Below are 13,642 nucleotides of genomic sequence, written 5' to 3'. Positions count from 1 at the left end.
GTGCCCCTGGGATGAAATCTTTTCCCAGATTTCTTTTTTTCTTCTTCTTTCTCATTTTCTTTCCTTCTTTAAACATACAACATCCAACCATTTGGCTTAGAATTGATTTTTACAGTTAATTTGTAAGGATTGTTGTGACTGTATCTTTCTTAAAATCTTCAAGGACTTCTTGGAATAAATTATGGACATACCCAACAGGAACATGGGAAAGAAAGCTGGGTATCTTCATAACTTCTTTTATAGAGGGTGACTGTCTTTGAGAATTTTTTTTTTCTTTTTCCACTCCTGTCAACCTCATCTTTCAAGTGTTTCATGATAAGAATAGCAAAGCTGCATTTACATTTTGCTTTATTGCCAAAGGCAAGTAAAACCCTGTATTTCTTCTAGCCTGCCCTGTTCAGATCCTAGTAATTTAGGGAGTGAATTGTGTAGGAAATGTAGGAAATCAGTCAAACTTTCAGGTACAAAAACAGTGGTTTAAAAAAAGGCGGGGGGGATACTATTTTGAAAAACAGTAGATTGAAGGAGAATGGGCTATTTGTTTTGTTTCATGTCTCAGATGAAAATAACTGGCTCATTAATCACAATAACAACTTGGTCATGTTTAGGAAGGTCAGCCTGAAGAATGAGTAGGAACAAGGTATATCATATTAAAAATTAAAGAGCAGACATTAAGAATGTCAGTGAAAGAAACTTGCGTAAAAATCCCCTTAACATTTTGTTACTTTACGTAAGCAAAAATTAACAAATGTATTTTATGCCTTTCTTTTTTTAATCTCATTTAGAAACATACACTGAAAATGTGTGTACATAGCCTATATATATACATATATACATTGAGACATTATCATGAAAATGAATATTGATTTCTTAACTTCAGTTTTCTGGATGGGTAGATGTTCTTGGGGTTTTGCTACCTTTTTGTGTATCAAGTTCTTCACAAGCTACCTTTTACTACCCTTTCGTTAAAGTAGCTGTTGCTGAAGCATGCAAAGAGCAGACAGAAGCCTTGAATGCTTTCCATCTGTAGCTTTCCCTTAACATTTCAAATGCCATTATTTCCTGCAATAAGAAAGGCTTTGTTTTAGTCTAAGCTCAGATGTCACAAACTGTCATGAGAATGTGGTCTTATTTATATCTATTTATAAATTAAAAAAAGCTAAAGGAGGACTGAAAAATCTCAACTGAATATATAGAATTTTCTATATTGAATATAGAGAATTGAATAGCTTTTCATATCACATTTTAAACTAATGTTATGATTTAGAAAATTTTCAGATGAGGATGGTAGTAGTGTTGGTCTCTCTTTTACTGGGTCTAATTGTTCTTTACTCTCTCCCTTTACCACAGTGTTATTCTCTGCTACTGTAGCCTCCAGAGTAACAAAAATGCTGGAGCTATAGCACCATGGATTTCTAACCCTGTAGCACAGCTGCCTATTTCTGCTTTCTACAGTGTCATTCTTTAGCTTTTAGTGGATATAAGTCTTCACTTAGCTTTGTTTTCCTAAATAAATGGATAGAACTTTCTATAAGGTTGCATAGGCTCAATACCTTTCTGTTCGGTGGCATATAATTTCTAAGGATGATTACAGGCATACACAATATAATAGCATGCAGTAAGCCAGTATAATGGATGCCAGGATGATACCTTAGTTCTGCTGTAGCCTTTAGGATTTTTGGCAGTCAGAATTTTCTGGTTGGTCAGTACACAGTGGAAGAATTATTTTCTGTTTGTAAAGAGCTTAATAGACAGTCTGGAAACAGTTGTGCCACAAATACTGTCTTGGAGTATTGACAGTAAAAAGACTTTCTCTTAAATTACTGCACGCATTCAGTCATGTTGTGAACAGATAAATACAATTAAAAACTACAGGTTTGATGCTCATTGAATTATGAATGCTTCTGAAAGGCTCTGGAACCAGCTTAATTAAATAATCTTTTTTTTTTTCTTCTTAAGCTATATGTAGCTTCATGGATGAAGTCCTAGCACTGATTTTTGTCTGCATAAAAGATTATCAGATATTTTAAGGCCAGGTAATGCTTATCACCTGTGTATCTATGCTTAAATATGCCATGTAGCTTTCAGTGGGATACACCAGTGTGTGTGCTTAAGTTCAGTGGATATTGATATATTCACAACTTTTTACTTGACTGGGGATGAGTATTATCTAAATTGTCTTTTTTTTTTTTTTTTCTTCCTTTTTTTTCCCCTTTAAATAGATTCCCTGAAAGAAAGGCTTGAGATTTCAAAGATAGAGAGTGGAGTTTATGGAGCAGCAGTATCTATAAACTACTGAAATTCGATTGTATTTAGTGAAATCTGAATGAAGTTCAAGGCTGTCTCATTTAATATATATATCTTTTAAATTGCTCATTATTAGGGGAAGAACTACAAAAAAGCTATGCGTGCTTTACATGAATTAACATTTGTTGTTAATGAATCCTGTCAAATTACTTTGACACTACACCTGTTATTCTTTATCTCAAAACTAAAGAGAAAACAATTGATAACCAAGTATTTATGACTGTATCTGTACAGAATCCTTGTTTACTCAATATTTGAAATTAGAAAGTCCAGACATGGATGAAAGTAGCTAATCGGTGCCATATTTACGCTAACCGAGGAGCTAAAAAAAAATGTATGGTATAACAGAAGAGAGGTGTGAAGCTTTCCTATGATTAATCCATTGATTTTAACTGTCATTAGTCCAGCTGCATGGTACAAGGACTTTGAATATGTTAGATATTCAGACAGCAGTCCCAGCTTTCATATTCCCTGACCCTGCTCAGACTGGCTCTGATGCTGAACTTGAAAATTTGGTACCAGGTAGTAGCTTGTCTGCATCGCTGTGTGTCCTGTTGCCAATAATTTTCCTAATGCAAGGAAGCTATAACACTAAGATAATCTATAATGTCTTCTCCCCAAATCTAGTTTCTGTTGTTTTATAATGAGATTTTTTTTTTCCATTTAGGCATTTGGGTTAATTAGATTTGTATTGTCCTACACTTTATATTTTTTCTCATTAATGAAGGTTACCCAAATGGTACATATTGACACTGAAACCTATTTCTGAAGTGGAATTAGGAAGTTCATTATTTCATGCTACAGGGCTATACTCTGCATAGTTCTAGCATCGGTGCATCTCAAAGGGAAAAGACATCAGATGATTTTCCAGCGTAAGTGGAATAACTTTCAAAGAACTGCTAATGCTGATAAGCTTCTCATGCATTTGTCATGCCCAACTCTTTTCTCTCTGAAACTTCACTTAAAAGGGGAAAAAAAAAATCACCAGCATTTGTGTTCAAAAAGCAAATAACAGTGGTGCTGGAGATTTCACTCCAAGTTCACAGCTATAAATGGGGAAACCAGCTTTGAAGAGTGTTTTTCTGTAGTTGGTTCAAATAGAAATGTTTTATGAGCTGATTACGATGGGAAACCCAGAATTGACACTTAACTTTCATCCTTTACCTCGGTTTTCTCAACTCCAGAATATTCAAATGACTGCCTGCAATCTCTGAAATACACACATGGAGTTCTTCAGCATCTCTGTGCCACAGCATTTTAAAATATTGTGTGATGAACAAGACTTTCTCAACAGGAGGAAAATAAGATGAATCGTAGGGCAAAAGACTGAAGCAAACCTGCATTGTTAAGGATTTCTCCCTAACAGGTAACTCAAGCAACTGGCAGAGACATTCCATATAGATACAATGCACAGACCCTGAGCTTTTGTACTTACATGAGTAATCCTGTAGACATCATTGTCAGATGCATACTGCTCCCTTTCATTCTTGATAACTTCTAAAATTCTGGACTTGTTCTGTGGCTGTAGTGAACCAGGTTTCTCTGAAAGTCATAAATGAATACATTCTAGGAGAAACTGTTATGCTTAAAACCTTAGCAAGTACAGACATGATAGGACAGATGGCAGACTTCCAGTTGCTTTGGGTTGAAAACCTTTTCAGTGAGGTGAAATCAAACAAAAGGTGTATCAACATGCCATCTGTTGTAAATAGTTATCACAGAATCACAGAATTTCTAGGTTGGAAGAGATCTCAGGATCATTGAGTCCAACCTCTGACCTAACACTAACCAGCCCTCCACTAAATCATATCCCTAAGCTCTACATCTAAACGTCTTTTAAAGACTTCCAGGGATGGTGACTCCACTACTTCCCTGGGCAGCCTGTTCCAATGCCTCACAACCCTCTCAGTAAAGAAGTTCTTCCTAACATCTAACCTAAAACTCCCCTGGCTCAACCTTAGCCCGTTCCCCCTCGTCCTGTCACCAGGCACGTGGGAGAACAGGCCAACCCCCACCTCGCTACAGCCTCCTTTAAGGTACCTATAGAGAGCAATAAGGTCGCCCCTGAGCCTCCTCTTCTCCAGGCTGAACAAGCCCAGCTCCCTCAGCCGCTCCTCGTAGGACTTGTTCTCCAGGCCCCTCACCAGCTTCGTCGCCCTTTTCTGGACCCGCTCAAGCACCTCCATGTCCTTCTTGTAGCGAGGGGCCCAAAACTGAACACAGTACTCGAGGTGCGGCCTCACCAGAGCCGAGTACAGGGGGACGATCACCTCCCTAGCCCTGCTGGTCACGCTGTTCCTGATACAAGCCAGGATGCCGTTGGCCTTCTTGGCCACCTGAGCACACTGCTGGCTCATATTCAGCCGACTATCCACCATCATTCCCAGGTCCTTCTCTGCCTGGCAGCTCTCCAACCACTCCTCTCCCAGCCTGTAGCTCTGCTTGGGGTTATTGCATCCCAGGTGGAGGACCCGGCACTTGGCCTTGTTGAACTTCATGCAGTTGACCTCAGCCCATCGGTGCAGCCTATCCAGATCCTCCTGCAGAGCTTTCCTACCCTCAAGCAGATCGACACACGCACCTAACTTGGTGTCATCTGCAAACTTACTGAGGGTGCCCTCAATGCCCTCATCCAGATCACTGATGAAGATACTAAAGAGGACCGGCCCCAGCACCGAGCCCTGGGGAACGCCACTAGTGACTGGCCTCCAACTGGACTTGACTCCATTTACCACGACTCTTTGGGCCCGGCTATCCAGCCAGTTTCTAACCCAACAAAGCGTGCACCAGTCCAAGCCAAGAGCAGCCAGTTTCTTGAGGAGAATGCTGTGGGAAACGCTGTCAAAAGCCTTGCTGAAGTCAAGGTAGACCACATCCACAGCCTTTCCCTCATCCACCCAGCGCGTCACTTTGTCATAGAAGGAGATCAGGTTCATCAAGCAGGACCTGCCTTTCATAAACCCATGCTGACTGGGCCTGATCGCCTGCTTGCCCTGCAAGTGCTGCATGATGTCTCTCAAGATAATCTGCTCCATGAGCTTCCCTGGCACTGAGGTCAAACTGACAGGCCTGTAGTTTCCTGGGTCAGTCCTTTGGCCCTTCTTGTAGATGGGCATCATGTTTGCTAGCCGCCAGTCAACTGGGACCTCCCCCGATAGCCAGGACTGCTGATAAATGATGGTAAGCAGCTTGGCCAGCTCCTCCGCCAGTTCTCTCAGTACCCTTGGGTGGATCCCATCCGGCCCCATCGACTTGTGCACATCCAAGTGCCGTAGCAGGTCACCAAACAGTTCTTTGTGGATAGTGAGAGCCACATCCTGCTCCCCATCCCCTTCCACCAGCTCAGGGTACTGGGTATCCAGAGAGCAACCGGTATTGCCGCTAAAGACTGAGGCAAAGAAGGCATTAAGCACCTCCGCCTTTTCCTCATCTCTTGTAACTAGGTTTCCCCCCGCATCCAGTAAAGGATGGAGATTCTCCTTAGTCCTCCTTTTTGTGTTGATGTATTTATAAAAACATTTTTTGTTATCTTTAACGACAGTAGCCAGATTGAGCTCCAGATGAGCTTTGGCCTTCCTAATTTTGTCCCTGCACAGCCTCGCAACATCCTTATAGTCCTCCCTAGTGGCCTGCCCACTTTTCCAAAGATTATAAACCCTCTTTTTCCTCCTAAGATCAAGCCACAATTCTCTGTTGCGCCAGGCTGGTCTTCTTCCCCACCAGCTCGTCTTTGGGCACGTGGGGACAGACCGTTCCTGCGCCATTAAGACTTCCCTCTTGAAGAGCGCCCAGCCTTCCTGGACCCCTCTGCCCTTCAGAACCGCCTCCCAAGGGACTCCACCAACCAGTGTCCTGAGCAGCTCAAAGTCAGCCCTCCGGAAGTCCAATACAGCAGTTTTACTGGTCCCCTTCCTGGCCTCGCCAAGAATAGAGAACTCCACCATTTCGTGGTCACTCTGCCCAAGACAGTTCCCGACAATCACATCCTCCACCAGTCATTCTCTGTTTGTGAAGAGAAGGTCTAGCGGGGCACCACCCCTGGTAGGCTCACTAACCAGCTGCGTCAGGAAGCTATCTTCCACACTCTCCAGAAACCTCCTAGACTGCTTTCTCTGGGCTGTGTTGTGCTTCCAGGATATGTCAAGGAAGTTGAAGTCCCCCACGAGAACAAGCGCTGAAGATTTCGCAACTTCTGTCAGCTGCCTGTAGAACTCCTCATCAGTCTCCTCATCCTGGTTTGGCGGTCTATAGCAGACCCCGACCAGGACACTAGCCTTGTTGGCCCCACCAATCCTAACCCAAAGGGGGGACTCGACCTTGTCATTCCCAGCCTCGAGTTCTACAACATTGAAAGACTCTCTAATATAGAGAGCCACACCACCACCCCTTCTGTGCTGCCTGTCCCTTCTGAAGAGCTTATAGCCAGGCATTGCAGCACTCCAGTCATGAGACTGGTCCCACCATGTCTCCGTGATGGCAACCTAGTCATAGCCTGCCTGCTGCACGATGGCTTCCAGCTCCTCCTGTTTGTTACCCATGCTGTGTGCATTGGTGTAGATGCACTTCAGCTGGACCATTGCCTTATCCCCTGGCCTTGCCATTGTTCCCCCTGGCACAGCTCCAACAATCCTTGCTTTGGCCCCATCCCCCTTCTTACCTAGTTTAAAGCCCTCTCAATGAGCCCTGCCAGCTCCTGGCCCAGGATCCTTTTTCCCCTAAAAGATAGGGACCCGTCTGCAGCCATCAGGCCGGGTGCTGAGTAAAGTGCCCCATGGTCGAAAAACCCAAGATTTCTGCGTTGGCACCAGCCCCGGAGCCACGTGTTTAACAGGTGGGCTTTCCGTGTCCTCTCTGTACCCCTCCCTGCCACCGTGGGGATGGACGAAAACACCACCTGCACTCCTGCTCCATCCACTAACCGTCCCAGCCCCCTAAAGTCTCTTTTGATAGCCTTCAGGCTTCTCTCTTCAATGCCATCACTACCTGCCTGGACTATCAAAAGAGGATAATAGTCAGAGGGGCGTACCAGGTTGGGAAGCCTCCTGGCAACGTCCCTGACCCTGGCCCCAGGGAGGCAGCACACTTCCCTACGGGTAGGGTCAGGCTGACAAATAGGGCCCTCTGTTCCCCTGAGAAGAGAGTCTCCCACAACAATTACCCTTCTGTCTTTCTTGGTGGAGGCAGTCCTGAGGCGTGGAGTCGACCTCCTCGCCCTAGGCATCCTCCTGGGTACACTTGCTGCCTCTTCCTCACCCACCGGCCTCTCAATCTCCAGGGCCTCAAACCTGTTGTGTAAGGGCACCTGGGAAGGCGGGGCCGGAAAGGGAGGGCATCGCCTGCGATGTCAAGCAGGGACCTGTTTCCATTCCTCCTCAACTCCCAGATCCCCTCCCTCTGCCTGACAGCGACAGGGCAGGGGGTCCACCCCCATTTGGGGTGTCTCACCTCGATACCTCTCCTTGAGGCCCTGCAGGGAGTTACTCCAGAAGTCTATCTCCCGCTCACACTCCCTGATATCCCTCAACCTCTCCACCTCCTCCTTGAGCTCCACCACCATGCGGACCAGGTCATCCACCTGCTCGCACCTCATGCACGCAGTTTCTCTGCCTCCCGCCGATGGCAGCAACAGGCTCAGACACTCCCTGCACCCGGTGACCTGAACTGCGGCATTTTTTAACGGGCAGTCGGTCTGGGTGTGTACCGACTTCCTGGAGAGCGCACCGTGCCTGGTGGAGACCATTATCGCCTAGCTAAGGGCTGTCGTGAAGGTGTTCGTATGGGCGGGGGGAGCGCTCTGCCCTGCCTGCGCGAACTGCCGCGCCACGCCCTGTTTGCCCGCCCTGTTCGTCGCGCTCCCTAGGGGCAGCTCTTGAACGGCCGCGGAGGGGGCGCTGCTGGCTCCGCCTTCGCCTCGTCAGCCTCCCTCACGAGGGCTGCCGGGTCCTGGCGGCTCCCTCCAGTAGGCTCGATGCCGGAAAAATTAGCCCTGCCTGGCCCGATCCCCCGCTCCGCTGCAGAACGCGTCTGCCCCGGAGCCGATCGCCTCGGCAAAAAATCTGAGTATTTCCATGGATTTCAGTGGGGTTTCACTGGTACACAAAATGAGAATGCGGTTCTTAGATGCTTGTTCCTTTAGTTCGTGTTTTGTATTAGTGCTGATACTCCATTAACACTGTGTTCTAGATTCACCAAAAATGTAGCAACTCCATGGAGGTAAGTGCAGTTAAAAAACCTGTATGTGCCCAGAAACGAAGTCTGAACAAAAAGTCCTAGCTCAGGACACTTGGATGAACTCTGAGTTGTTTAATTCTCACCTACTGTTAACCTGACAGGTGGCATCTACAGCACCAGACTTCCCTAAATAGCTCTGTACATTCAGTTTTGGTTCCCAGTCCATATGTGACCTTTGGGTTTTATGTGAGATATCTGTAAAATCTGTTCATACAAGCATTCTTTATCTGGGATTAAGTAATGTAGGTAAGATCTACCTGTGCCATTGCTTTTGTTTGAATCAACTCTTTCCTTAAAATGTGTAAATCTCTCTATACTGTGACATGGTTGATGTATCCAATGGGCACTTTAATACTAGTAATTTTCTAGGTTTTAAGTGCTCTATTTCTCAGCCTTCATGCTGTCTTATTATTTTTTGTGTGGAACATTTATTCAGGTGTCCTTGGTTTTTATCCTCAACAGTCTGATTACACATAGGAAACTGTTGCTGAGATAACAGTAGAACAAAGTTCTCTGACAGCCAAAGCATTCATTTTTAAGATTTTAAATTATGTATTTTGGATAGGGGGTCGGAGGGGGAGGGGAAGGAAATAGGGAACACACAATTTGTCAGGTACAAGCAAGCTTTATCCAGAGCCGTATGATTTGTCCATATACTGCACTGTAGTTCAGATATGTTCATCTTTGATTCCTTTTAGTCAGGGAGTTTGACAGCTCGTGTAGTCTCAGTAACTGTATTCATTTTGATAAAACTTAGCAGGTATCTTCAGATTCTATTTTGTGTCCCTTCATTTCTGCAATTGACATTCTGAAGGAAAGCGATGTCTAATGACAGGTTGTTCACTGTAGAAGAGTTGGGAATGGAAGCTTGTTCTCCCACCTTTCTTTGTTTAATTTGGTATTACTTTTGACGGAACTGTGTTAGAGGGACAATTTTGTGTCTGACAACGCCTAATTAACAGCTTGCTGAGTCAGCTTCTGTTCTGCCAGTGCCACTGGGTCAGAGCTGAAGACCTGCTCCATTACAGCCAGACAGGAAATTCCGGGGTGAAATCTTTGTCTGTGCCCTGCTGACAAACTTTGTTCTTGAGCTGCTGTAAGCTAGAGAATAAGGCTTCATCCAGTTTTTGAGGTGCTATTCATTTTTTGCACTCCTTTCTGTTCAGTTAACCTCTTCCACCTGTTATTTTTTTTTTTGTTTGCTAGCTCATTTATCATAACAAGCCACTTAGAAGTACTTAGGGTTATATACTGTTATGTTACATTCTTCCTAGAGATGAGGAAAATGCTTGAGGTGCTTAATGCCTTCTTTGCCTCAGTCTTTAGTGGCAAGACTGGTTGTTCTCTGGATACCCGGTACCCTGAGCTGGTAGAAGGGGATGGGGAGCAGATTGTGGCCCTCACAGTCCACAAGGAAATGGTTGGCGACCTGCTACAGCACTTGGATGTACGCAAGTATGTGGGGCTGGATGGGGTCCACCCAAGGGTGCTGAGAGAACTGGCAGAAGAGCTGGCTAAGCCCCTTTCCATCACTGGGTTACGCTTCATTGGGTTAGAAACTGGCTGGATAGCCAGGCCCAAAGAGTTGTGGTGAATGGAGTTAAATCCAGTTGGAGGCCGGTCACTAGTGGAGTCCCCCAGGGCTCATTGCTGGGGCCAGTCCTTTTTAATATCTTTATTGATGATCTGGATGAGGGCATTGAGGGCACCCTCAGCAAGTTTGCAGGTGCGTGTGTTGATCTGCTCGAGGGTAGGAAGGCTCTGCAGGAGGATCTGGGTAGGCTGGACTAATGGGCTGAGGTCAACTGCATGCAGTTCAATAAGGCCAAGTGCCGGGTCCTGCACCTGGGGCACAACAACCCCAAGCAGAGCTACAGGCTGGGAGAGGAGTGGTTGGAAAGCTGCCTGGTGGAGAAGAACCTGGCAGTATTGATTGATAGGCTGCTCAATATGAGCCAGCAGTGTGCTCAGGTGGCCAAGAAGGCCAACAGCATCCTGGCTTGTATCAGGAACAGTGTGGCCAGCAGGGCTAGGGAGGTGATTGTCCCCCTGTACTCGGCTCTGGTGAGGCCGCACCTCGAGTACTGTGTTCAGTTTTGGGCCCCTCGCTACAAGAAGGACATCGAGGTGCTCGAGCGAGTCCAGAGAAGGGCAACGAAGCTTGTGAGGGGCCTGGAGAACAAGTCCTACGAGGAGCGGCTGAGGGAGCTGGGCTTGTTCAGCCTGGAGATGAGGAGGCTCAGGGGCGACCTTATCGCTCTCTATAGGTACCTTAACGGAGGCTGTAGCGAGGTGGGGGTTGGTCTGTTCTCCCACGTGCCTGGTGACAGGACGAGGGGGAATGGGCTAAGGTTGTGCCAGGGGAGTTTTAGGTTGGATATTAGGAAGAACTTCTTCACTGAAAGGGTTGTTAGACATTGGAACAGGCTGCCCAGGGAAGTGGTGGAGTCACCATCCCTGGAAGTCTTCAAAAGACATTTAGATGTAGAGCTTAGGGATATGGTTTAGTGGAGGGCTGGTTAGGGTTAGGTCAGAGGTTGGACTAGGTGATCTTGGAGGTCTCTTCCAACCTAGATGATTCTGTGAAATGAGAATACATTGAGGTACTTATAGCTATCTATCCTTATAGAAGGACAAAACAGTTTGGCAGCATGTACAGGTTGGGCGTAACGAGGTTTTTAAGTGCTAGGTAAAGTTGTTTATGAGCAGTCTTAGAGTAAAACACGGCAATTCTCATGTCACATCCATAAATCATAAATACTTGTTTCTTTGGAGGATTGTAATGCTGTACAGGTTTGCATTGAGTCTGTGCTGTTGCTACTTGTCCTAGACAGGAATGTAGTGGGTGACAGAAGCAGAGTTCTTCAGGGGAGGAAGAAAGCTTTGGTCTATCTTGTGAGTCCAGGGAGCTGTGAAAAGTTGCAGCTGAAGGATCAATAGCGCTATTTATGAATGAGATTCCAATTTCCTTCTGCAGTGGAGGAAAACAAGAGTAAACCATTTCTCTGCAAAAAGTTCCTTGTAAATCCAGACAGGCCAACTTGGGTTTGAATAGACAGACTGACAAGTACTGATAAGGATGATTCTTTGAAGACTGCAGATTTTACAGATGGGGGAATGTGTATTTCTGCACATAAAAAGAATACTTTGGAGTGGCGATAACTGGAAGATCACGCTACTTGGGAGATGGGAAAAGACAGAATTAATTCCATAGAGAGATTGTCATCATCTCATAACAATGAATGAAAAATCAGACAGTGTACGTTCCCTATCAGTTCTTCTGTCGCTACCTTATTTATGTTCCTCTGCAGTTAGTAGCCAGAATAAAGTGCTAGAGCTGTAGTTTATACTGACGTATAGGGTTTAGTCATGGGATTATGAATCTTTTAAAGATTCTAGCAATAGAAAGTGTCCATTAACTCAGTCAGTAAACTTGTATTCTCTTCTGATGGTCCCCTCTGTTATCCCTGAAGGATTTTAAAATAACGGTGATCAGTCATCCACTAACACTATATGAACTCTGAGTTAATTTTCAAACACCATGAAGGAAATCTTTTTCATCAGGATAAGCTGTGTACCTTGCTTGAGGTCACATGCAGTCTTTGGCAGAAGTTTTTGGCAAGATACTTTCTCCTCTTGCCACTTGCAACTTGCAACTTGCAACTTGCAACTGCATTACTACTCTAGCAATAAAACAGCAGTAGGCACACTGGGCGCGTTAGAGGATTTTATGGTGGGGCATGAGCAATAAAATATTCTGGCAAAAAATCTGTTAATATTATTGTCTACATCAGGCTGGGCTGAGAAATGACTGAATTGTCTGTTTGTTTCTCCCTACTCTCCCTTTCATCTTTTTCTGATACCCACTTTGGGTCCTGGAGGGCTTAGCAGACCTTTTCCAAAAGGGAATGTGAAGGCAATGGACTAACTGTAGAACTGTAATGTGGAATTCATGTCTTGTAGCAGTGTTCTGCGGCTGTGCAGAATAGCGTAACAAATGAGAATGTGTGGTGCTTGTAAACTCTGCTTCTCTGACTTTCTGGGGTGGGCAACAGCAGAAACCAAGAACAAAGAACACTGAAACCCCTCGTAACTTTGTATATTACTAGTGCTGGGATTCAAGGTTTAGTTTAGGAAAATAAAACTGCATGAAAATAGGGATTTATTACAGAGGTTGGCCTATGGACCTTATTTGGTGTATTTTAAAGTAACTAGGAAAACAAAATCCACCAGATAAATATATTATACTTTGTGTTATTTGTTTTTATTCAAGTCATAAAGATACTGTATGGTTTAAAACCATAAAGAAAAATTATGGTTTAAATTTATTAGTTTAATGTTTTTATCTCAGCAGACATTTGATGGTGCTCAAGGCTTTGTATTATGCCATGCTACATTCTATATCAGAATGTAGTGTTCCTTAGTTACCTGATACACCACACATTTTGGTATGCAGGATAAGAAACAGCTGCCTTTGTGGTACAACGAAGTTGAGCATTTAAGATGAGACCAATAGGTTTTCAGATTGTGTGTGCTTGTTTTTGTGATTTATTAAGAAACCACAGATATGGGAGATAAGAATGAGTGGACCATGGCACCCTAGTTATGCTTTTGATTTATGCTTTCTTTTGCCTTCAGTCTTAAGATACCTTTGTGTGTCAGCAGTGGTGTACAGTCAAAAAAAAAAAAAAAAAAAAAAAAAGTCAAGCACTTCTATTTACTTGGGAAGCATGAAGTTTTCTATTCTAACTCTCAGAATTGGACAGTGGTATAAACTAGATTTTACACTATATTCTGTAGTAAGTTGTTTTTTTTTTTTAATGGGCATTTTTGTGTGTTGTTTATTATATAGGTTCCCTATACCAGGACAGCCATTCTCTCTCTCAGAACCTTCTCTTTCACTTCACTGTCTGTCTTGTCATCCTATTTCAGCAGACATAAGCAACCCTTTTCTTCAAAGGGCTTGCGCCAAGCATTTTCTCTTTATCCTACAGGTGCCTGAATTGCTTGTGTTAGTTTAATACTAGGTAGTTTAATACTAGGTAGTGTCTTTCTATTTGAGCCTAGATTTCTCAGAGTAAAGGTTCATGCATTACGAATACTT

The 13,642-nt window shown here is 44.4% G+C and overlaps 1 protein-coding gene across 4 annotated transcripts in view; it reads left to right on the top strand.

Moving 5' to 3' along the window:
- LOC311210022 (uncharacterized protein) overlaps window positions 1–13,642 on the top strand; it is a 180,875-nt gene that overhangs the window by 89,555 nt on the left and 77,678 nt on the right. The window lies entirely within an intron of this gene.

The sequence above is a fragment of the Netta rufina genome (genome assembly GCF_964035555.1).
Source record: "Netta rufina genome assembly, chromosome: 5".
Taxonomy (NCBI): Eukaryota; Metazoa; Chordata; class Aves; order Anseriformes; family Anatidae; genus Netta; species Netta rufina.
This window is presented reverse-complemented; position numbering and strand designations above follow the sequence as displayed.